Genomic DNA, 23711 nt, shown 5'->3' on the forward strand with positions numbered 1-23711 from the left:
CGGTGAGCAGCGATGTGGGCACTGCAGATGCAGCCCACATCGCTGCTGACACCGATCTCTTACCCCTCCGCTGTTCCGATCGGTACAGAGAGGGGGGAGAGAGGTTTGTTTACAAGTGATCACTCCGTCATTTGACGTAGTGATCAAGTGGTAAACGGCCGCTATGAGCGGCCGTTTACCATGATCCGTGATGCGCCGGGGTCACGGATGCTCTCGAGTGCGTGCCCCAGGGGGCGCGCGAGAGCGGAATTCTGGGAGGACGTCATATGACGGCCTCCCAGAGATAAGAAACCGCCCTGTAGCCGTCATTTGGCTATAGGGCGGTTATTAAGTGGTTAAAATTGGTGCAGATATTATACATTAAGTAGTAATGGGATGGACTTTAATGCTACAAACATATATTTAAAAAAACACAAAAAGAATGATTCTTAACTTACCAAGATATCCCAACTATCCGAAAATGTACACTTTACAGAAGCAAACAATGATGGCAGCTTTCATTAGTGGGTTTGCTTCAGCAGTCCCACTATTGATATTCGCTTTTTTATTTTTTAGTGGGAATGCTTTACTGTAACTTCTGCATAACCCGCATAGTTATTACTATGGCTCTGTGTCCCCTGATTTACATCAAAGAAAAGGTTTTTACAGGTAAACCGTTTTAAAAATCCTATTTTTAAAAAAAAAAAACATTTAAAAAAATAATAATTTACAGTTTTTGTGAAAAAGCTGTTAAAGTTTAGTGATCATTTCAGGTTTTTGTTGTCTGTTTTGATTCCATGGTCTGAAGCATCTCAGATTACAGAGCTCGGGGGACAGCACAGACACACAATGTACTGATTTATAATAGAGGAATATGATGGGGCAGTTTTGATGGTGGCAATATGATGGGGCAGTTTTGAGGGGGGCAATATGATGCAGCAGTTTTGATGGGGCAGTTTTTATGCTATTCAGCATTCCCACACATTTTCTCCAGCAAATGTATTTTCTAGTTAGTGGGAATGCTTTAGCAGTCTCTCTATTGTTATATACGTTTTATTTATAAATCATCATCATCATCTTTTTATTATTATTCCATACTTTTTTTGGCTCTGCGTAACTTCTGCATACTTTCAGCTATTAAAGCCATTCAACTTTTAAAATGTTCAGCTCTTTCAGCTTATTCGACTTTTGTTCTACTATTTATACTTTTTAAAATATTAAGCTTTTTAACACTTTTTGTTAACATTGAAGTCAATGAGAGCATGCTTAAAATCCTTAAAATGTTCTTCCGCTGCCAAAAGTTTCAGCTCTTTTTTTAACCACTTGCTTACTGGGCACTTAAACACCCTTCCTGACCAGACCAATTTTCAGCTTTTGGTGCTCTCACACTTTGAATGACAATTACTCAGTCATGCAACACTGTACCCAAATGAATTTTGTGTCCTTTTTTTCCCACAAATAGAGCTTTCTTTTGGTGGTATTTTATCACCTCTGGGGTTTTTATTTTTTGCGCTATAAATGAAAAAAGGCCGAAAATTTTGAAAAAAAACGCATATTTCTTTGTTTCTGTGATAAAATTTTGCAAATTATAATTTTTTTTTCATAAATTTTGGCCACAATTTATACTGCTACATATCTTTGGTAAAAATAACCCAAATTGGGGATATTATTTGGTCTTTGTGAAAGTTAGAGAGTCTACAAGCTGTGGTGCGAATCATAAAAAATTGATCACACCTGATGTACTGGTGGCCTATCTCATTTCTTGCGACCCAAACAAGTCAGGAAAGTACAAATACCCCCCAAATGACCCCTTTTTTGAAAGTAGACATTCCAAGGTATTTACTAAGATGCATGGTGAGGTTTTTGATGTTGTCATCTTTTTCCCACAATTCTTTGCAAAATGAAGATTTTTTTTTTTTTTTTCTCACAAAATTTTCAATGTAATAGGTTATTTCTCTCACATGGCATGTGTATACCACAAATGACACCCCAAAATACGTTCTGCTACTCCTGAGTATTACGATACCAAATGTGTGAGACTTTTACACAGCCTGGCCACATACAGAGGCCCAATATTAAAATAGCACCATCAGGCGTTCTAGGAGCATAAATTACACATTTCATTTCTCAACCACCTATTACATTTTTGAAGGCCCTGGAGCACCAGGACAATGGAAATGCCCACAAAGTGACCCCACGTGGCACTGACAACACGTGGCACTGACAAATGGCACTGGAGGCAGATGGCACTGGAGGCAGATGGGGCTGACAGATGGGGCTGACAGATGTCGCTGGGGCTGGCACTGGCAGATGGCACTGGCAGATGGTGCTGGCTATTTGCTCTGGCTAATTGCTCTGGCAAATGGGGCTGGCAGATGGCACTGCGGCTGGCAGATGGCACTGGCAGGTGGCACTGGCATGTGGCACTGGTGCTGGCGGCACTGACGGCACTGGGGCTGACGGCACTGGGGCTGACGGATGGCACTGGCGCTGGCAGGTGGCACTGGGGCTGACGGCACTGGGGCTGGCAGGTGGCACTGGCGGCACTGGGGCTGACAGCACTGGCGCTAGCAGGTGGCACTGGCACTGGCGGCACTGGGGCTGGCAGGTGGCGCTGGCAGGTGGCACTGGCAGGTGGCACTGGGCTGGCAGGTGGCACTGGCACTGGGGCTGACAGTGTTAGTCACAGTATACAATTTATGACTCACAGATCCTCTCTCTCCTCACACGCTGTCTCTGTGTGAGGAGGGAGAGACACGGCAATGGGAGATGATCTCATATGTTTACATTTGAGATCATCTCCCATTGGCAGCTGCGATCGCGCTGTGAACGGCTGCTTTGATTGGCCGTTCACGGCGATCTACGTTTGCCTGTCTCCGGGAGACACAGCGAATACAAAACTTCCGCGATGCGCGCCCCCGGCGGCGCGCATTGCGGAAGTAAACACAAGTACGTCCAGGGACGACCGATCGAAGGAACCCGCCTGCTCTACGGCGGTCATTCGGCTATAGGGCGGGCGGGAGGTGGTTAAAATGTTCACAAAATATTCTGCTGGCTATATCTTTTCAGTTTGATATCTTTTACAGTTTTTGTGAAAAAGCTGTTTAAGTTTAGTGATCATTTCAGAAAATGTAATTAAATTTAAGGCATCCAGGCTTTTGCTGTCTGTTTTGTTTCCATGGTTACCAATGCTTCTTATATACAATGATGGGCAGTGGGGGAGAGCACAGACACCATGTACTGATTTATAATAGAGGAATATGATGGGGCAATTTTGATGCTATTCAGCATTTCCACGCATTTTCTCCAGGAAATGCATTTTCTAGTTAGTGCTTTAGTAGTCCCACTATTATTGTTCATTTTTTTATTTAGTGGGACTACTTTAGCAGTCCCACTATTGTTATTCGTTTTTTTATTTATTAATAATCATCATCATCATTTTCATCTTTTTATTATTATTCCATACGTTTTTTGGCTCTGCGTAACTTCTGCATACTTTCAGCTATTAAAGCCATTCAACTTTAACCTACAGATGCCAAACAAACTTTAAAATGTTCACAAAGTATTCAGCTATCTGGCTATATATTTTCAGGTTGATATCTTTTACAGTTTTTGTGAAGAAGCTGTTTAAGTTTAGTGATCATTTCAGAAAATGTCATTAAATTTAGTGCATCCAGGCATTTGTTGTCTGTACTGTTTCCATGGTTAACAAAGCTTCTTATACACAGTGATGGGTAGTGGGGGGAGGCGGCTGGAGCATTTCAGATTACAGAGCCCAGGGGAGAGCACAGACACCCCATGTACTGATTTATAATAGAGGAATATGATGGGGCAGCCAAATAATTTATGACCACCCCATTATCAGCCAAAACATTGTGACCACCCCACGAAAAAATTAAATAATTTAAAAAAAAATTGAAAAAAAAAATAATATTTTTTGAAAAAAATAATATTTTTTGAAAAAAATCATAATATTTTTTGAAAAAAATCATAATATTTTTTGAAAAAAATCATAATATTTTTTGAAAAAAAATCATAATATTTTTTGAAAAAAATCATTATTTGAAAAAAACATTTTTTTTGAAAAAAGGATGATTTTTGAAAAAATATATATAATTTATTTTCTTACATCAGGGGACTCAGAGCCATAGTAATAACTATGTGGGTTATATCGGCATATCAGGTGCTGGACACTGGCACGCCCCTTAAGGCTTGAACTTCCCCCATATAACCCCTCCCATTACTGGGAGCCCTCAGTTTTTTCACCAGTGCCTTGGTGTTGGGCACGTGTAAGGATATTACGGGCAGTAATCCTTTGATGAGAGCCAGCCATCCTGACCGGATCCATTCTGATGTCTCCATAATGGACTAAATGAATGGTACCCAGGCCTCGTCATCCAAAGACACAAGGTTTTGCTTGTGAATGCTTTTAAAGCTGGGCCCTGGGATCCAGTACTTTTTGGTAGTAAGGCCACTAAAAGTTTACTGGCAGGGTCTTCTCGCAGGTCCAGGATTGCGGGATTACCTGAGTGTACCCCTGTTCCTGAAGGTTTCCTTTCAAGGTCTCAGAGCCTACAGTGAAGGGTGAAGATTGTTGTTTTTTTTTTCTCTGACAAACACTGCTGCAAGGAAAGGTAGGGGAGATAATCTCTCCTTCCATGTATTGTGTTGTCATGTCTATGTGTCACCACTGGAGGCTGTATTGAGCACTCACCATTCTGACGCTGGAAACAGCAGAATCTCCACTCTCCTCTCCGTTCAAGCCAGCTCAGACCCTCAGGTATAAAGGGGGGTCTGATCCCTTCCTGGGCCCCCAGATTGGCGATCTATTTGAATGCCAGCCAGCTGCCTCTTTCTTTAAAAAACGAAAAAAAATTTGGGCAAGTCGCGGCCGCTCGCCAATTTACCCGCCCGCCATGATGCCAGTGCTCATGCGGGAGATTCGCTTCCCTGTTTGAAACAGGAAGGGGGTTATTTTCACATGGGGGCATGGCTAAACAGCATCAGATGCCAGCCACACGTGTAGGAAGTAGTTAGAGCTCTGCAAGAGAAGCTACTGCCTGGCGGTGGAGGGACAGAGGAGAGTGGTTGCTGGTCAGGTTTGGTGACAGGCATTTTCCTTTTGGCAACATTGTACTGTATAGCTAGAATTAATAGCAGTTTTTGTACTGTACTATAGTCTAGCAAGTGAAACATTCTTTTGCTGGTACGGCCTCTGCTTTGTACTGTAAGCTATGAGTGACAAAGGGACCAGGAACCCCTCTAAAGATTCTAAGGGGTTAATGGTATAGAGCAAACTAAAAACCCTTCCAAAAGAATGTCTTCTTCCCTGAGAGGTAAAAAGAAAAATACAGCCAGTCAGATGAAGCCATCAAGGTTTTAACACTTCTGTCCCTGTGTATTTTAGACACACAGGTTTTTCTTCTACCATTTAAAAGATTATTGCCATGATGTCTCTCCATAGTAGGACTAAACATAGTAGATTCCCATCTAGTCTTCTGGGCCCTTTTGTTGAGGTGCAGGAGGCTGGGGATCAGGTAGATCTTCCCAAATATTGGAAGATACTTATTTTTCCTTTTCAGATGATCTTAACATGGGAGGTTCCAGCTATTAATGCTGCAGTCAGCTCAGTAGAGCAGAGTCTCACATGTCCAGCGGATAATGCATTGATGTTAAAGGATCCAGCAAGTTAAGGTTGGATTTTCCTTTTAAAGACAAGATGTCTTTTGCCGTTCTGGAGTAGCTCAGTCCATTAACCCTTTAACGTCTGCTCCACTATTGTCATGGAGCACATTTTGAGTCAAGCCAATGCATTGGAATGTGGACTCCAAGGGGTTAAGGAACAGGTGCGAGTTACCTGAAAGTTCTGCCTGATCAGCAGGCCCGGCAAGGGGCTGGTGTATTTGACGCACTGTGTCTCACAGATGCTATAAAGGACTCGATCGTTTAAGCCCTATGGCTTATACTTGGACTAGTGCATTTTTGCAGAGGTCCATGGCTGAGATATTGATCAGCCGAAGCACCAGGTGAAAACCCTTAGCCAGTCTGTGTCCCTTCCTGGGCTCCAACTATTGAGAGTGAATAAGTACATCCAAAAGGGGTAAAGCTCTCTTTACCAATAAAGGAGGTTCAAACAGTTCTCCTTTAATCATGCAGCCTCTCCTAATGCCTGCGGTATCTGCCTTTAGGCGGTCTCAACAGGGGTAGCACCAGGATCTTGGGGCAGAAAGCCCTTGAAGCAGAATGCTAAGGCCTTCTTATGAAAGAGCACCCACAGTTTGAGTGAGGGGAAAGGTCCTGCAATTCTCAAAGTCTGGCAGGAACAATGTTAAGAGCAGAGTGATTTCTGCAATTTTTTTTTTCTCTAGGTTACATCTAGAGTTTCAAGAGCCCGGATGGCCCAGTCGGCTTTCGATCTAAGGGTCCTGGGTTTGGGTCCTGTTTGGGTGCTGCCGATTGGCTGTGTCCATCCTGCAAGGAGGGGAGTTGTATATCTCCATGTGCCAAAGTTTCCCACTTACCAGGAATCTCTGCGGATTGAAATATAAAATTATTTTTAAATCAATCATGGCACTGCCATTCGGCTTAGCCACAGCACTGCGAGTGTTCTGAAAGATTCTGGCACCTCCTTTAGCCAGGTTAAAGGCTCAAGGCATAGCAGTCTTAGCCTATTAGAAGATCTACTTTGAATAGATCATTCAGTCTCAGGTCTAAAACCAGATTCTGATCTCAGCTGTAGATAGCTGAAATCTCTAGGTTGGATTCTCAGCCTAGGAAGATTCTCCTTAAAACCATCAAGGAGGTTACTTGGGGGCTGGTTATAGATACCATACAGAAGAAGGTATTCTTACCCCAGACAAGAATCAGTTCCATTGTAGGACTAATTCAACTTATCAGGAAAGGAAAATTCCTTCATTTTGGCTGCAGGAGATTTTTAGGGGAAATGGTGGCCTCCTTCAAGGCCGTCCCTTACGCGCAGTTTTATTCAGACTGCTTCAAGACAATGTCCTGTTGGTCTAGAATAAAGAAGATTCAGGCTTTGTTTGTTGCCAATACACTTGGCTCCCGACATAGGTCAGAGCCTAAATTGGTGGTTGTTGTCAAGCAGGAGGGAAAATCTTTATCCTGCAAGGTGTTAACAACAGATGCCAGCCTTCTAGGAAGGAAGATTCTGTCCAGGGGAGATGGTCCAGGTTAGAGGACCTTGCCTATCAACTTTGTTGGAAGCTTCAGGCTGCTATAGAATCTTGGTGGTCAGATTATGGGACTGTCCTGAAAGGATTCAGTCTGAGAGCCACTGAGGTGGCTTACATCGCTCACCAGGGGAGGCACGAGAAGTCGTGCAGCCCAAAAAGAGGTGAATAATTTTCTAGCTTTGGCAGAACACAACACTCCTTGCCTATCGGCAATTTTAATATTTATACTACTTGAGACGCCAACAATTATTTCTGGGAGAATGATCTCTTCACCCGACATCTTCCTAGCAATATGTCAGATGGGGTACTCCGGACATGGACCTATTCGCATCCAGATTCATTAATAAGGTTGACAACTTTATGTCATGTGTTCTGAGAGGCCAGCCACTTCCACCTGGTGGTTTTTATAACCTCTCCTCTAAGCATGGCTCCACCCCAGGCCCCATCAGTTAACCCTATATTAACCTGTGCACTGCAAGCCAGCGGTCCTGATCAACCATTGTGTACCATTGTGTGTTTGGCTTCCTGGTTCCTGCTTGCCGTGTGCTCTACATTTGTCTCTGTTACCGACCTTGGCGTGTTCTCTATGATTCCTGTCTGCTTGCGACCTTGACCTTTTGCATGTCTCTGACCATCCCTGTCTGCTGTGACCCTGAACCTTTGGCGTGTACTCCGTTGTTCCTGTCTGCTAGTTGCTCTGACCTCTGCTGTATCCCCTTACTATCCTTGTCGTTCCAGCCTGCTGCTTCCTTCTCCTGTAGTCTACTGGGAGCGCAAGCTGTGAGACCCTAGGGGGTCGCAACCTGGAGCCAGACTGCAGCGAAGTCCATCCTCACCACTGGAGGTTCTGGTGATCACCCGCTGGCTCTTAGACTCCGCACCCTGGGGAATCTATGCTCCAGCTCCCATTGGGATCTGCGTTAGTGATCCTGTAGACCTGTGTCTTGAATCTTCCTGGGTACAATCCGCAGCAGTCAGTCCTAAGGTACACTTCCTAGTGGTGCACTTCTGACTCCTACGGAGTGCATCTGTCACCTGGTCTCAGGTGACCTGACAGTTTGATCAGCCATGGACCCAGCTGATGTGCCGCTATCTGCAGATGATCCATTGCAGGCCTTAGTTCGCAGACTTGAGACCCAGGAATCGCATCAGACCCAGGTGATGCGATTCTTCAGGATTTGGCATCCCGTTTTGAACAGGTTCAGGCCTCATTAGGACCCCCAGTTCAACAATCTCAACCGCTATCTGCTGCGGCACCTATCGCGGCCACACATTCATTACAACTACCAGCTCCGGCCCGTTTCTCTGGGGACTCCCAGGCTTGCAGGGGGTTCCTTAGCCAGTGCACAATTCATTTTGAACTTCAGTCCCAAAACTTCCTGTCAGATTGGGCGAAAGTAGCATATATTATATCCCTCCCATCCGGCGAGGCGCTAGCTTGGGCTGCCCCTCTGTGGGAACTGAATGATCTGTCACCTGGTTTCAGGTGACCTGACACTTTATGTCAAACAAGGGGTCCGCTAGCAGGCGGAACAGACGCATTAGTCTTCACAGGGGATCAGTTCTCACTGATCTATGCATTTCCTCCAGCTCTTCCACGCCTTCTCCGCAGGATTAAGCAGGAACAGAAGGAGGTGATTCTGGTGGCCCCAGCGGGTTCCAGAAAATCTTAATTTATCAAGATTATAAAGCGGGCAGTTGAAGTCCTTTGGACTCTGCCATTATAGCCAGACCTTCGTGCACAGGGTCCGGTATTTCATCCTACTTTACGGACAAGGAGTTTAACAGGTTTGACTGTTGAATCCCACTCTATAAAAGATCATGAGTGATCTCCTTCTGTAGTGTCTACTTTGACTAATGCCAGGAAGCCGGCTTCCAGAATCACTTACTATAGAATCTGGAAGGCACAGGTTTCTTGGTATGGATCCAGGGGTTGGCACCCCAGGAAGTATGTCAATAGGCAGGTTTGCTGCATATGGGATCTGAAATGAAGCTGGCCTTGACTTTTATCAAGAGCCAGATTCAGGTCGTGTCGATGTCTTTTTCTACGGCCTCTTCCTTCCCACTTTTGGTGCGTAGCTTATTCAGGGGGTAACATGGTTTATTCCCCCTATCAAGGCACCTTTAAATCCTTTGGATTTAAAATTGGTCTTGACGGCTTTGTTAAATCAGCCATTTGCACCCTACGAGGAATTCTCTTCGTTCTTTGACAAGAAAGAATCTTTTTTGCTTGCCATTTCTTCTGCTAGAAGAGTATTGGAACTAATGGCTCTGTCTTGTAAGAGCCATATTTCATCATGCATAAGGACGAGGTGGTTTGATGTCCTCATCCTGAATTCTTACCAAAAGTGGTAACAGGTTTTCATTTAAACCAAGATATAATTCTTCCTTCTTTCTCCCCAGAAGCCTGCGGAAGAGAAAACACTACAGTCTCTTGATGCAATAAGAGTGAGCAGAATGTATTTAAATATGACCGCTCAGGTTCGAAAAACACAGGTTTTGTTTGTACTGCCAGAGGGTCCAAGATATGGACAGGCAGCGTCAAGATCCACTATTTTCCAAATGGATTTGTCAAGTGATTGATCAAGCTTCAGCTTAAAGAAGAAAATTCTTCCTTCTCATATTAAGAGCACATTCATCCAGGGCGATTAGTGCCTCTTGGGTGGTGCATCATCAGGCCTCTATGGCTCAGATCTGTAAGACCGCAACATTGGTCTTTGGTTCAGACGTTTATCCAATTTTTTTCAAAACGATATTAAAAGGTCATGAGGAGATTGCCTTTGGGCACAGTATACACTGCAGTCCTCTGGCCTCCTGTTTCCTTGATTCAGTCTCTCCCCTTCAGTTGACATTGCTATGGCACATCCCACATAGTTATTACTATGGCTCTGTGTCCCCTGATGCAAGAAAAGAAAATATGATTATTAAAACGGCTTACCTGCAAAATCCTTTTCTTTGATGTACATCAGGAGACACAGAGGTCCCTCCCTTCTTATACACTTTGATTACTTGGTTACAAAACTGAGGACTCCCAGTGATGGGAGGGGTTATATGGGGAAGTTCACACCTTAAGGGGTGTGCCAGTGTCCAGCACCTGATATGCTGATATAACCCTCATAGTTATTACTATGGCTCTGTGTCCCCTGATTTACATCAAAGAAAAGGTTTTTACAGGTAAACTGTTTTAAAAATCCTATTTTTTGAAAAAAAATCATTTAAAAAAATAATAATTTACAGTTTTTGTGAAAAAGCTGTTAAAGTTTAGTGATCATTTCAGGCTTTTGTTGTCTGTTTTGATTCCATGGTCTGAAGCATCTCAGATCAGAGCTCGGGGGAGAGCACAGACACAATGTATTGATTTATAATAGAGGAATATGATGGGGCAGTTTTGATGGGGGCAATCTGATGGGGTAATATTGATGGTGGCAATATGATGCAGCAGTTTTGATGGGGCAGTTTTTATGCTATTCAGCATTCCCACACATTTTCTCCAGCAAATGCATTTTCTAGTTAGTGGGAATGCTTTAGCAGTCTCTCTATTGTGATACGTTTTATTTATCAATCATCATCATCATCATCATCATCTTTTTATTATTATTCCATACTTTTTTTGGCTCTGCGTAACTTCTGCATACTTTCAGCTATTAAAGCCATTAAGGTTTTACAATGTTCAGCTTTTTCAGCTGATGTTTGCTCTTCAACTTTTTTTCTACTATTTATACTTTTTAAAATATTAAGCTTTTTAACACTTTTTTTTAACATTGAAGTCAATGAGAGCATGCTTAAAATCTGTAAAATCTTCTTCTGCTGCCAAAAGTTTCAGCTCCTTCATACTTTCACCTACAGATGCCAAACAAACTTTAAAATGTTCACAAAATATTCAGCTATCTGGCTATACATTTTCAGTTTGGTATCTTTTACAGTTTTTGTGAAAAAGCTGTTTAAGTTTAGTGATCATTTCATAAAATTTAGGGCATCCAGGCTTTTGTTCTCTGTTTTGTTTCCATGGTTACCAACACTTCTTATACAGAGTGATGGCCAGTGGGGGAGAGCACAGACACACCATGTACTGATTTATAATAGAGAAATATGATGGGCAGTTTTGATGGGGGCAATATGATGGGGCAGTTTTGATGCTATTCAGCATTCCCACGCATGTTCTCCAGGCTTTCGTTGTCTGTTTTGTTTCCATGGTTACCAAAGCTTCTTATACACAGTGATGGGCGGCCGTGGGGGGAGGCGGCTGGAGCATCTCAGATTATAGAGCCTGGGGAGAGTACAGACACACCATGTACTGATTTATAATAGAGGAATATGATGGGGCAGCCATATTCAGCTATCTGGTTAAATTTTCAGTTTGATATCTTTAAAGCCGCGTACACACGGGCGGATTGTATGGCCTACTTAGTCCGCCGAAACACATTTCAGCGGACAGTCTGCTCGTGTGTGGGCTTCAGCGGACTTTTTCAGCGTGCAGTCTGGCGGACTAAGTATTTCGGAATTTCCGTAATACTGTCCGTCGTACTCGCATTTCGGCGGACAATCCGCCCATGTGTGTGCCAGTCCGCCGTACTTTTGAAATGAGCGGACTTTTCCCGCCCGGAGAAAAGTCCGCTCATTTCGAGCAGGTATCCAGGTAGGCGGGGCCCGCGAAGGAGACGTCGCTGGCCCCGCCGCCTGGTATAGACTTAAAGGGGACCCCCAAAAATCGTCGTGGGGGTCCCCCCCAAGTCCACAACAGACCCTTGTCCGAGCACGCTACCTGGCCGGCCAGGAAAGGGGGGCGAGCGAGCGCCCCCCCTCCTGAGCCGTACCAGGCCGTGTGCCCTCAACATGGGGGGGTGCCTTGGGGAAGGGGGGGCCGCGCAGCCCCCCCACCCCAAAGCACCTTGTCCCCATGTTGATGAGGACAAGGGCCTCTTCCCGACAACCCTGGCCGTTGGTTGTCGGGGTCTGCGGGCGGGGGGTTTATCGGAATCCGGGAGCCCCCTTTAATAAGAGGGCCCCCGGATACCGGCCCCCCACCCTATGTGAAGGAGTATGGGGTACAATGTACCCCTACCCATTCACCTGTAAAATAAAAGTACAAAAAAAAACACAACACACAAGATAAAATACTTTATTGCACAGCTCCGGGGGTCTTCCGTCTTCGGGGGTCTTCTCGCCGGACTCCTCCGCTATCTTCTTGTAGCTCTTTTACTAGTGGAGGAGTCCGGCTTTCTTCCTCGCCGCCGGCCTCTTCTCCCGACTTCTGGGGTCTTGTCCCCCTCTTTGGTTCTTCTGCCGGTCCACCGCGCCTTCTTATAGCTCTTTTACAGGCGGTGGCCCGGTCTTCTGTCGCCGCCTTCCGTTCTTCTTCTGTCCTAGCCGGCCGGGTAGCGTGCTCGGACAAGGGTCTGTTGTGGACTTGGGGGGGGGGACCCCCACGCCGATTTTTTCGGCGTTGGGGTTCCCCTTTAAGTCCATTCCAGGCGGCGGGGTCAGCGACGTCTCCTTCGCGGGCCCCGCCTACCTGGAGACACGCTCGAAATGAGCGGACTTTCCTCCGCGTGTGTGGGCGAGTCCGTTCATTTCAAAAGTAGGGCGGATAGTATGGCGGACTTAGTACGCCGTATTAGTCTGCTCAAAAAGTGGTGTGTGTGGTCAAGTCCGTTCATTCGAAAGTATGACGGACTGTCCGTCGGATTGTATGACGGACTAAGTAGGCCGTACAGTCCGCCCGTGTGTACGCGGCTTTACAGTTTTTGTGGAAAACTGTTTACGTTTAGTGATTGTTTCAGAAAATGTCATTAAATTTAGGGCATCCAGGCTTTTGTTGTCTGTTTTGCTTCCATGGTTACCAAAGTTATACACAGTTATGGGCAGTAAGGGGAGGCGGCTGGAGCGTCTCAGATTACAGAGCCCGGGGGAGAGTACAGACACCATGTACTGATTTATAATAGAGGAATATGATGGGGCAGTTTTGATGAGGTAGTTTTGATGGGGGACGTTTTGATGGTGGCAATATAATGGGGCAGTTTTGATAGGGGCCATATGAATTGGGCAGTTTTGATTGTGGCAATATGATGGGGCAGTTTTGATGGGGGCAGATTTGATGGGATCAGTTTTGATGGGACAATATGATGGGGCAGTTTTGATGGGGGCCGTTTTGATGGGGGCAATATGATGGGGCAGTTTTGTAGGTGGTAATTTGATGGGGCAGATTCATGGTGGCAATATTATGGGGCAGATTTGACTGTGGCAATATTATGGGGCAATTTTGAAGGAGCATTATGATGTGGGGCAGTTTTGATGGGGCAGTTTTGACGGTGACAATTTTAATGGGACACTTTTGATGGTGGAAGATTTGATGGTGGCAACATGATGGAGCAGTTATGACTGTGGTAATATGATTGGGCTGTTTTGATGGGGCAAATTTGATGGGGGCCGTTTTGATGGTGGCAATATGATGGGGCCGTTTTTATGAGGCCCCTTTTTTTTTTTAAACAATCTTTATTTATAGGAGACAGGGTATTACAGCTTGATGTACAGTAAAGGAATGAGAAAAAATTAAAATGAACAGAGAGGATAAACATTTGCTGTAGGTAATGCTGATACGTAATACTCCAGTTGTTCTTTTTGTTTTTCACTTGTAGTGGGAACAAGAACATGAATAGTCAACAGTCATAAATTAACTTGGTACTGATTAGGTTTTTGAGAAAGTATTTACCAGGTGACGGGTCAGCACGGTAGGTCAACTCAATTGTTGGGCTGAGTAATCCCATTCTGCAGTCTATTTCGTGTGGTATAGGACTGGTCTGTCTTCCTGTAAGGGGTTCTCATGCGTGATACGCTTGGTCAGCTTTAACGTTCAAGGTAATTCACGTGGGGCCGACGGCTTCCTAGATGACCGTGCGCGGGGGAAGGGGGGCAGTCCTGCGTAATAGCGGCACCAAAGTGCCATTTCCCTTCTCAAGTCAGGTTGTCCCATGGCGTACAGGTCGCCAATTTTTGTTGGGCCACCCAATTCCTCCATTCCTCACCCGTCACCTGGTACTCAACATATCAACCATCTGCCAGTAGGCAGCCATATCCATTCATAGTTTCATAGTTAGTTTCATAGTTAAGTTGAATAAAGACACCAGTCTATCCAGTTCAACCTGTGTGAGTGCCTACAATTGTCCCTATCCCTGTACATTGCACACTCACATTGGTCCCTACCCTCAAGGAGCCCCCAATCCAAGGTCCCCATTCATATGCTAGGACCAATTTTGTACAGAAGCCAATTAACCTACCTGCACATCTTTGGATTCAATTCAAGTCATAAATTATGGATTATTTATTAGTATTTGGATTGCATTCAAGTCATAAAGTCAAGTCAAGTCATAAAGTATTAGAAAGTAGTTAAGTGAGAAAAAGAAGGGAAAAAAAGTGGTTTAGAGCATACCTAAAGCCTCTCATCTGACTCCGCCTCCTCTCTGAGCCCCGTCAACCTCTCCACACGTTGAATGATCAAGAGGGTGAATGAAGAGAGAGAATAGCATCCCGTCTCCCCACCCCTGATTAATGAAATGATAAATTGAGTGTTGGGGTCTCCTCAGCTCCTGGTCCCCATCTGTAAGCCCCGGGAGCGTCCCCTTAGGGATGGCTCCGCCAGTTCCAGGAGGGCCACATCCAAACTAGATGAAATGTGTCCAGGGTTCGATACATACACTATCCAGGGCTGCCAAATTGCGGTAAAGCGGTCATGAGCCCCCCTGCAAGTGGCAATCCCCCCTTCTGCCTCCCGAATGTCACCCACCCTGCGGGCCGCCACTCCTCCTTATTTGGGATTTTTGGACGCTTCCAAAAAAATAGGGAGCAGCCGCTTAGCTGCATTTAGCAAATGAGGCAGCACACTCTTCTTGTACTGGCTCACTGGCATGGGAGGAATGGGTAGAAGGAAGTGAATTGGGGACAGAGGAATATCTATGCCTGTGATTTCTTTGATCAGAGATTTAATGTCCTCCCAGTAAGGTCTGATCGCAGGGCAATCCCACCAAATGTGCAGAAGAGTGCCCCTGTGGCCACAGCCCCGCCAACATTGATCTGACGTGGATGGGTATATCCTTGCTAAATCTGCCGGCACACAGTACCAGCGCATCAGTAGCTTGTAGTTCATTTCTTGTGTCTTGGAATCAATCGAGCTGGACTGGGTAAGTTGGTAGAGGCAAGATATTTGGACAGGGGTGAAAGTTATCTCCAAGTCCCTTTCCCAGGCTCTGATGTGAGCGAGCTTCACTGTGGGGGGATGCAGAGTTAAGCAGTTGGTAGAGTTCAGAGACCATGTGTGGTATTGGTTCTTCAGCTATGAAGAAACGTTCAAAAGGTGTGAGGGAGGAGATATCCCCTATGGAGTCTCCCTGTGTTTTAAAAAAATGGTAAAGTTGCCTATACCGCCAGAAGTCCATAGGGAAGCTCCCCCTCTGATCTCGTAGAGTTTCTAGGGACATTAGTTTGCCATTCTGCATTAATTTACCACAACTAGCATCTCCATCATCTGCCCAGGGGCTGAAGGAGGCAGCCTGTTCCCCCGGGGGGAACCATAGGTAACCCCCCAGCGGGGCCAATGGGGACACAGGGGGCGCCAGTGTCAATTTGGCATTAAGTCGGTCCCAGGTTCTCAGGGTCTGGATCGTCAGCGGGGAAGTAAAGGTGGACAGACCCCTGTGTTCCCATGCCAGCCACAGTGCATAGGTCAAATTTCTCCCTGCCATATATTTTTCAAGTGAGACCCATAATTTGGATTGAGTATGGAAGCGCCAGTTCAGTATTCTCTGGAGGACTATTGCCCTGCGTCTCTATGGCGACTTAACAATCTAATTGCAATTCTTGGTCTCTTATTGTTCCAAACAAAATTTGATATTAGACTGGAGAGCTGGGCAAAGAAGGTCTTAGGTAGGGCCACAGGTAGCATCTGCATAGAGAACAGCACGCGTGGGAGAATGTTCATTTTAATGATATTGAGTCTGCCCATCCAAGTGAAGGCTGTCTTAGTCCATAGGGCCAAGTCTTTATTCACAGCTTTTAGTAGGGAGGGGAAGTTAGTGGCGTATAGGGTGTCAAACTCTGTCAGCCGTATACCTAAGTATTTTATGGACGCTTTGGCCCATGTAAATGGAAAGGCAATACTCAACCTGTCAGTCAGGGAAGGCGTTAATTGGATAGGTAATATCTCCGATTTTGTATAATTAATTTTAGTGTTAGACTTAGAAAGTGTCCCGAAGCGTTGGAGTTGCCTCATCAAGTTAGGCAAGGAGATCAGGGGTTCCGTGAGGTGGAAAAGTATGTCATCTGCATAAGCCGAGGGCTTATGTTCCATACGCCCCACCGTAAGTACCTTGATATCCGAGTTCGCCCGGACCATACGTAGAAACGGTTCCAGCACCAGGGCCAACAATAGTGGCGAGAGGGGGCACCACTTTCTCGTGCCATTTCTGATCGGGAATTTGGGGGAAAGGAAGCTGTTTAATTCGACTTGGGCAATCGGGTCCGAGTACAGAGCCATAATCCAGGTAAGCATGTGTGTGCGTAGGCCCAACATTTCCAGCACAGCACGTAGGTAGGTCCAGTCCACCCGATCAAAGGCTTTCTCTGCATCGGTAGACAGGATCAGGTAGGGGGGAGATTCGGGGGAGGCACGCTCCCAGTGAATTAAGTGGATTGCTCTGATAGAGTTATCCCTAGCCTCTCTACCTTTTACAAACCCTGTTTGGTCCGGGCGGACAATTAGTGGGATCAGGTGTTTCAGTCTGGTCACGAGAATCTTGGCCAGTATTTTTATGTCCACATTAAGAAGGGATATGGGTCTGTAGCTCTGGGGCATAGTAGGGTCTTTCCCTTCCTTGGGAATTACAGATATATGGGCCAACAGGGCTTCACTAGGGATTGCAGTGTCATTCGCAATGGAGTTAAAGTAGTTACACATGGGCTCGGAAAGTAAGGGTAGAAAGAGTTTATAATAAGCCTTGGTGAACCCGGAGTGAACAAGGAGTTCACTGTGGTTATGAGCTCGGTGGTGATGATAGGGCCCTCCAGCGCAGAGCACTGTTCGTCTGTCAGTGGGGGCAGGCCGGATGCAGTCAGATAGGTTTGAATGTCTTACAGTCTTGCATCTTGGTTCTCTCGGCTTTGTGTGGAGTTGATGGGGTCCATTTTGATGGGGCAATATGATGGGGAAGTTTTGATGTATAAAATTCTTCACATTTCCCAGCTTCATGCACAGCCAACTTCTTTTTTAAATTGCTGACATGCCCACATTTTTAAGTTTATGAACATACATTTTATACCGATATGTTCACAAAGGCCGTGTATCTCTAACGGTGAAGTCGCAGTTTCGATAGCATGTACTGTTGTGGATTTATTAAGACTTGTTTGAAGGATTCTCTCACACTGTCTCTCACTCAGGCAGCTAGCAGATAGTGAGAGAGATGTTTTTTTTCTTTGCAGTCTGTATCTTTGCTAGGGAGATTCTAAGTAACAGCCCTAGTGACCATTCCTTCAGGTACTGAAAGTGATGAGAATATCAAAAATTCTGTGTTGTCACTTTACCAAGAATACTCTTACAATTATTTTTTGATTGCAACTGTCTAAGTGGGATAGCCCCTAGCTTTGGAAATTATGCTTTGTTTCTGGGATAGGAAGTAAAGGGAAATGCCATTAATGTGACGCAGAAAAAAATAAAACTGATCTAACCATTCCCTACTCTGTCCAAAACCAAGTCAAGATTTTGACATTTTACACACTTTATTATATGAAAGAAACAGAAAACTGCTGTATAACATTGCATATACTGTATTCTCTTTTGCCTACTTTTGTTGGCTGTTGTTCTTACCTTTCTTCTCTATTCTCATAACAGCATATTTAGTCTGCCTTTATTTTTTTCTTCATTAACTGTACTTATCTGATTTAGCAGGCTACAAATACTCCCAAAAGGCCAAAAGGTTTCACTTAAATTGAAATAAATGTTACCTCTTTTTACATTTTCTGGATAGTTAATTTTGCTTATATACTGTATTTATCTGTATTCATGTTTTTGTTCTTTCTTTCTTTTCAGATTGATCCAAGAGGCAAATAATGGGCCAGACATTCTTAATGCATATTTATGCATTTTTCTTTAAAATGTTAAATTATTTATCATGAACAACCTACTGCTACTGATAATACTCATTACTTATATAAAATGTATTTTTGCCCTATTTTTATTATGCTATTTTGTTGAATCACAACCTAATTTTCCAATAAAGCAGAATTATTTTCCCCTCAAAAATAAATAGCAGTCTTTTTAGTTTGTATAGTACCTTTTTGTGTCCTGAAATTATTTGCAGTTTTCTCGCTATATAGAAAACCTATTATTGCTCTGTGATGTCACCAAGACATGTGCACTGCCAAAAAAATTTGTTCTTTCTCATTTCTTTTTCGTTTTCATTTTTCATTTTTTTTCAAAAATTCGATTAGAATTCAGGAAAATCTTAATTAGAAATTCGGAATTCGATAAAATTCTAAAATTCAAAAAAACCAAAAAGAAAGGTGACAGATGCACACCGTTGGGATCAGGAGTGCACCACAAGGTAGTGGACCCTGCGGCTGACTGCTGCAGGAGTCTCGGTGGTAAAAGAAGGCAGGGCCGCTGGAACACCAACACAGATCCCACTGGGGTTAGAGCGGGTTAGAGCGTAAGATTCCCTAGGGCATGGAGTTTAAGAGCCAGTAGGTGTTCACCAGAGCCTCTAGTGGTGAGGATGGACTGGGCTGCAACTGGCTCAAGGTTGCGACCAAGCCCACAGTAGGCAACAGGAGGATAAGGATATTATATAGGCTACCTTAGTCCGATCAGACGGAAAGTTTTGAGGCTGGAGCTCAATTGTACATTGGCTGAGGAAGCCCCTGCAGGCCTTGTAGTCCCCAGAGAAATGTGACCGAGTTGGCAGTAATAATGAATGCATGGCTGCTGCGATAGGTGCAGCCACTGATTGTTCTCGAGGCTGTGGGTTTGGGGTTCCCACGGAGGCCTGAAGTTGCTCAAAGTGGGAAGGCAGATCTTGAAGGAATCGCATCACCTGAGTTGGATTAGCTTCCTGGGTCTCAAGTCTGTGAACTATGCTCTGCAATGGATCAGCTGCAGGAAGCGGCACTTCAGCCAGGTCCATGGCTGATCAACCATTGTGTATTCATTGTGTGTTTGGCTTCCTGTTTCCTGCTTGCCGTATGCCGTTTGTCTGTCTCTGTTACAGACCTTGGCGGGTTTTCGACTATTCCTGTCTGCTTGTGTCCCTGACTATCCCTGTTTGCCTGAGACCCTGAACCTTTGGTGTGTACTCTGTTGTTCCTGTCTGCTAGTTGCCCTGACCTCTGCCTTATCTCTTATTCTTCTTGTTCCAGCCTGCTGCTTCCTTCTCCTGTAGTCTACCGTGAGCGTGAGCTGGGAGACCCTGGGGGCTGCAACCTGGAGCCAGACTGCAGCGCAGTCCATCCTCACCACTAGAGGCTCTGGTGAACACCTGCTGGCTCTTAGACGCTGCACCCTGGGGAATCTATGCTCTAGCTCCCACTGGGATCTGTGTTGGTGATCCAGTAGACCTACTTCCTGAACCTCGCTGGGTACTATCCAGAGCAGTCAGTCCTAGGGTCCACTATCTTAGCGGTGCACTTCCGACTCCTACGGAGTGCATCTGTCACCTGGTCTCAGGGGACCTGACACTAACTAATAATAACTATTAAATTATAGGTATTGATATTTCCTTTCAAATTTGTCTGTTAGTGAATGCAACGAATACAAATTTATCTGAAGTTACGAATTATCCAAAATAACGAATGCCGCATCTAAACAAATGGAACGTAACAAAATAATAATACGTTTTTATTATTATTATTATTTTTTATTACTATTAATTTGTTATGTTCCATTTGTTTAGATATGGCTTTCCTTATTACAGAAAATTTGTAACTTCAGATAAATTCGTATTTGTTATGTTCACTTTACAGCCCAATTTAATAGTTATTATTTCTTAGTTATTATTTAAAATTTACAAATTTTGGGGTTTTTGAATTTTTGGACTTTTGAATTCCTAATTTTGAATTTCCAAATTTTTCTTAAAATTCGGAAATGCGAAAATTAAAAATTTTGGAAATTTTTAAAAGTTTAGAAAAGTCTGACATTTTAGAATTTTAGAATTTCCAAAATTTAAAATTTTCGTATTTCCGAATATTTGCAAATATTCGGAAATTCGGATATATCTGAATTAACAAATTTGTCTAACTTCATTAAAAAACTAATTCGGAACTAAATTAATTGCACATGTCTACCAATGGCTTCCATCTTACATGGCTGAAGATTCTGGTTTACCCATTCTAATAGTAAAGAAGAAGATGTAGAAAACCGTGCACCGCTTTTATTACAGGGCTGCTCAATAACCGCAAAAAAATGAAGACTGCGCACCGATAACAATAATGATTAACAAAGAGCATATTACTGTCAAGAAACCTCTTCTCTTTGACACCTATCACCCCAATGGCCTTAATTGTAGGTATAGGAGAGGTTTGGGGGAGCTTCTTATATATTGGACTTAACTGAAAATAAGCCTAGATAATGTCATAGTATTCTAGAATGCACATAGTTGTGCTATCACTTCTCACAAAAAACCTACCCAAACTCTCTTACTGACCCAGTTTGAAAAGACAGACATTATCTGTTTGCCGACCAGCCACCGCAGTTTTACTGCAGCAGGTTGGCTTGGCAAATCGACGTTACCTTATGTCGCTTTTTCTTTTGGGCAGTAGAGGCACGCGTGCACCGCCGGAGGAGCCCGGAGCTGATCACTTGTGATCTGATCGCTTGTGACAGAGCGAGAAGCGGGATCTGTTTGTGTAAATACACAGATCCCAGTTCTTTCAGGGAAGAGGAGACAGATTGCGTGTTCAAACTATGTGTGAACACCGATCTCTATCTGCTCCTAGACAGTTCCATCCCCCCCACAGTTAGAAACACACATAGGGAACATAGTTTACCCCTTGATCGCCCCCAGTATTAACCCCTTCCCTTCCCATTTACACAGTAATTTTTTATAGCACTGATCACTGTATAATTGTCAGTGGTTTCAAAAACGTGTCAAAAGTGTCCGATGTGTCCGCCATAATGTCGCAGTCCCGAAAAAAAAAAAAATAAAAAAAATGAAAAAAAATAAAAAAAATCGCAGAATGCCACCATTACTAGTAAAATAATAATACAAATGCCATAAATCTATCCCCTATTTTGTAGAAGCTATAACGTTTGCGCAAACCAATATATGCTTATCGCAATTTTTTTTTTACCAAAAATATGTAGAAGAATACATATCAGATGATCAAATATCACCAAAAGAAATCTATTTGTGGGTAAAAAATTACATCAATTTTGTTTGGGTACTGTTACGTACCTGCTGGATGAGCCTGACATGCAGTGGGAAGGCTGTCTCGTACAATCCCGGCCCAAGGGCCACCGATGTTGCAACAGTGGCCGCAAGAGCCTGGCGGTGTATGGGTGCCGGGTTCGTCTTTGGTCTTGTCAGTTCAGCTGGTGCAGCAGGAAACAGGAAGCAGGTTGGTAAGCTGGGAAGACACTGAATACGTAGTCAGACAAACAAGGTTTGGTAACAGATGATCAGATGTAAATATAGACGACAGGCAGAGAATGGTCAGGATACAGGCAAATTTAGGCAACAGGATGGTTACAAGGCAGACCAGGGTCAGGATAGCAGAGATCAATCATAGTCAAACAAGCCGGGTCAAACACAGGAAACAGATCGGATCACAGGAACAGGTATGGGCTGCAGACCAGACAGCAAAGACACAGTGCTGCTGAGGTGTTTAAATAAGGCAGCCTGTTACCAATCACTGAAATTAGTCTGCACTATTTTAAACCCTAGGTGGCAGATCCATGACAGGTACAGTGTCGCATGGCCATGCAATTGTCAGTTAAACAACACAGTGCCGAACCACAAAAAAGGCCTGGTCATTGAGGAGCCAAATCTTCCAATGCTGAAGTGGTTATCCAGTACAATCCTTCACAAGAATTGCCAGGATATTCATATGTTAATCAACCCAATAATGCTGTATGAATTGAACAAAAGTGCACAAATCTGTGTGCGCATCACCATAGACTCCACATAAGTCCACATAAAGTAAAAAGAATAATAGAGAGTCCTGAAGAAAACCAATTTAGGGATAACAGTCCTTCAATCATGTTGAAGGAGGGAATAGATGTAGATTACCAAACACCACCAACTTTTTTTCAGGCTGTGAGGCCACATAACACCTCAGTGCACAAAGAAGAGGGGTCTTACCGGAAAACATGTGACCCCCCATTAAAGAGTGGTCAATCAGTGTTTGGCCAGCTTTACTCCGAACCACATGTCAAAAGATGATGTTGTATTGGTGCCAGGGGTTTCTGAGCACAAATGCTGTCAGAAACCATGAATTCAGACTGAGACAGAAATCACACTTGTTTAATAATAAAAGTAAAAAGAACAAACATAGTCAAAACATAGCCAAAGTTCATTAACCAGAACGGATAGTCAGCCAAGCCAGAGTCAGGGATCAAAGTAGTGGAACAGCAAGCAGGACCTGGAGCCAGAAGAGATGTCAGCAAAGCTAGTTTTTAAATGGGAAATAAGGAGATAGTTTTTTGTGATGTGACCAAGGTGAAGGCAGAGCTCCTCTGGACTTGATGGCTTAAGTAGGCAGGACTGATGAGCAGGATCATCAACAGCTGAGTGTGGCGAGAGATGGGAGCTGGCAATTAGCTGACAGCTGAGCGGCCAGCTTAAAGAAGGAAGGGCTAAGCCCAGCCCTGACAAATGTGCTGTGTGGAAATGGTGTCATAAAATAGAAGAAGATATAATCTCCATAGAATAATACAGTTTCAAAACAGTAGTTTAATGTGGTAAATCCCCTTTTATTAAAATAGTAGTAAAAAAGGGGCCTGAAGTGATCTAGCAGGACTTTTCTGACTAATGCTGAAATAAGCAGAATATTCTAAGTCTCGCTGCATTCCTTTAGCCAAATATAGGAAAAATCCCCCTTTGTTTTTGGTACTTTACAGGAAAGTAAATACAGCTGTGTTAAAAAAAATAAAGATAGTTCTTTATTGATACAGAAAATACAATGATTTTTAAAAATTTAATTATGGCAGTTTGTGTGTACAAACAGGTACACACATGAACTAAATATAAACTCCTACACCTCCTTCTAAAGTATATAACTATGATCTTCTTTGTTATGCCTCGAAAACCTGTTGCACCCAATGAGTTTCAAAATAACGGAAAATTGTATACTCACCTTTCCATAAATTTTCCTTTCCTGACGCATCTTCATGGCAGCACACACTGGGTTGTGACTCAGCCCCCACAGCCTGACAAGATTGGTTAACTATAAATTTGAAGGGGAGACACCCCGCTGCATTCTCTGTATATCTCACCATAAAACGGGGTGGGATTCTGTGTGCTGCCATGAAGATGCATCAGGAAAGGAAAATTACGGAAA

At 44.0% G+C, this 23711-nt stretch overlaps 1 protein-coding gene across 6 annotated transcripts in view; it reads left to right on the plus strand.

The window, feature by feature from the left end:
* Positions 1-18464, plus strand: part of LOC143964154 (electrogenic sodium bicarbonate cotransporter 1-like) — a 1025456-nt gene extending 1006992 nt beyond the window's left edge. For all 6 annotated transcript variants that reach the window (XM_077473848.1, XM_077473849.1, XM_077473846.1 and 3 more), the window contains one exon: positions 18250-18464. The gene's annotated coding sequence lies outside the window, so the exon portion shown is untranslated. The remainder of the gene's footprint in view (positions 1-18249) is intronic.
* The last annotated feature ends 5247 nt before the right edge of the window (positions 18465-23711 follow it).

The sequence above is a fragment of the Lithobates pipiens genome, unplaced genomic scaffold, assembly GCF_037356315.1.
Source record: "Lithobates pipiens isolate NorthernLeopardFrog02 unplaced genomic scaffold, aLitPip1_a1.2 Scaffold_8, whole genome shotgun sequence".
Classification (NCBI taxonomy): domain Eukaryota; kingdom Metazoa; phylum Chordata; class Amphibia; order Anura; family Ranidae; genus Lithobates; species Lithobates pipiens.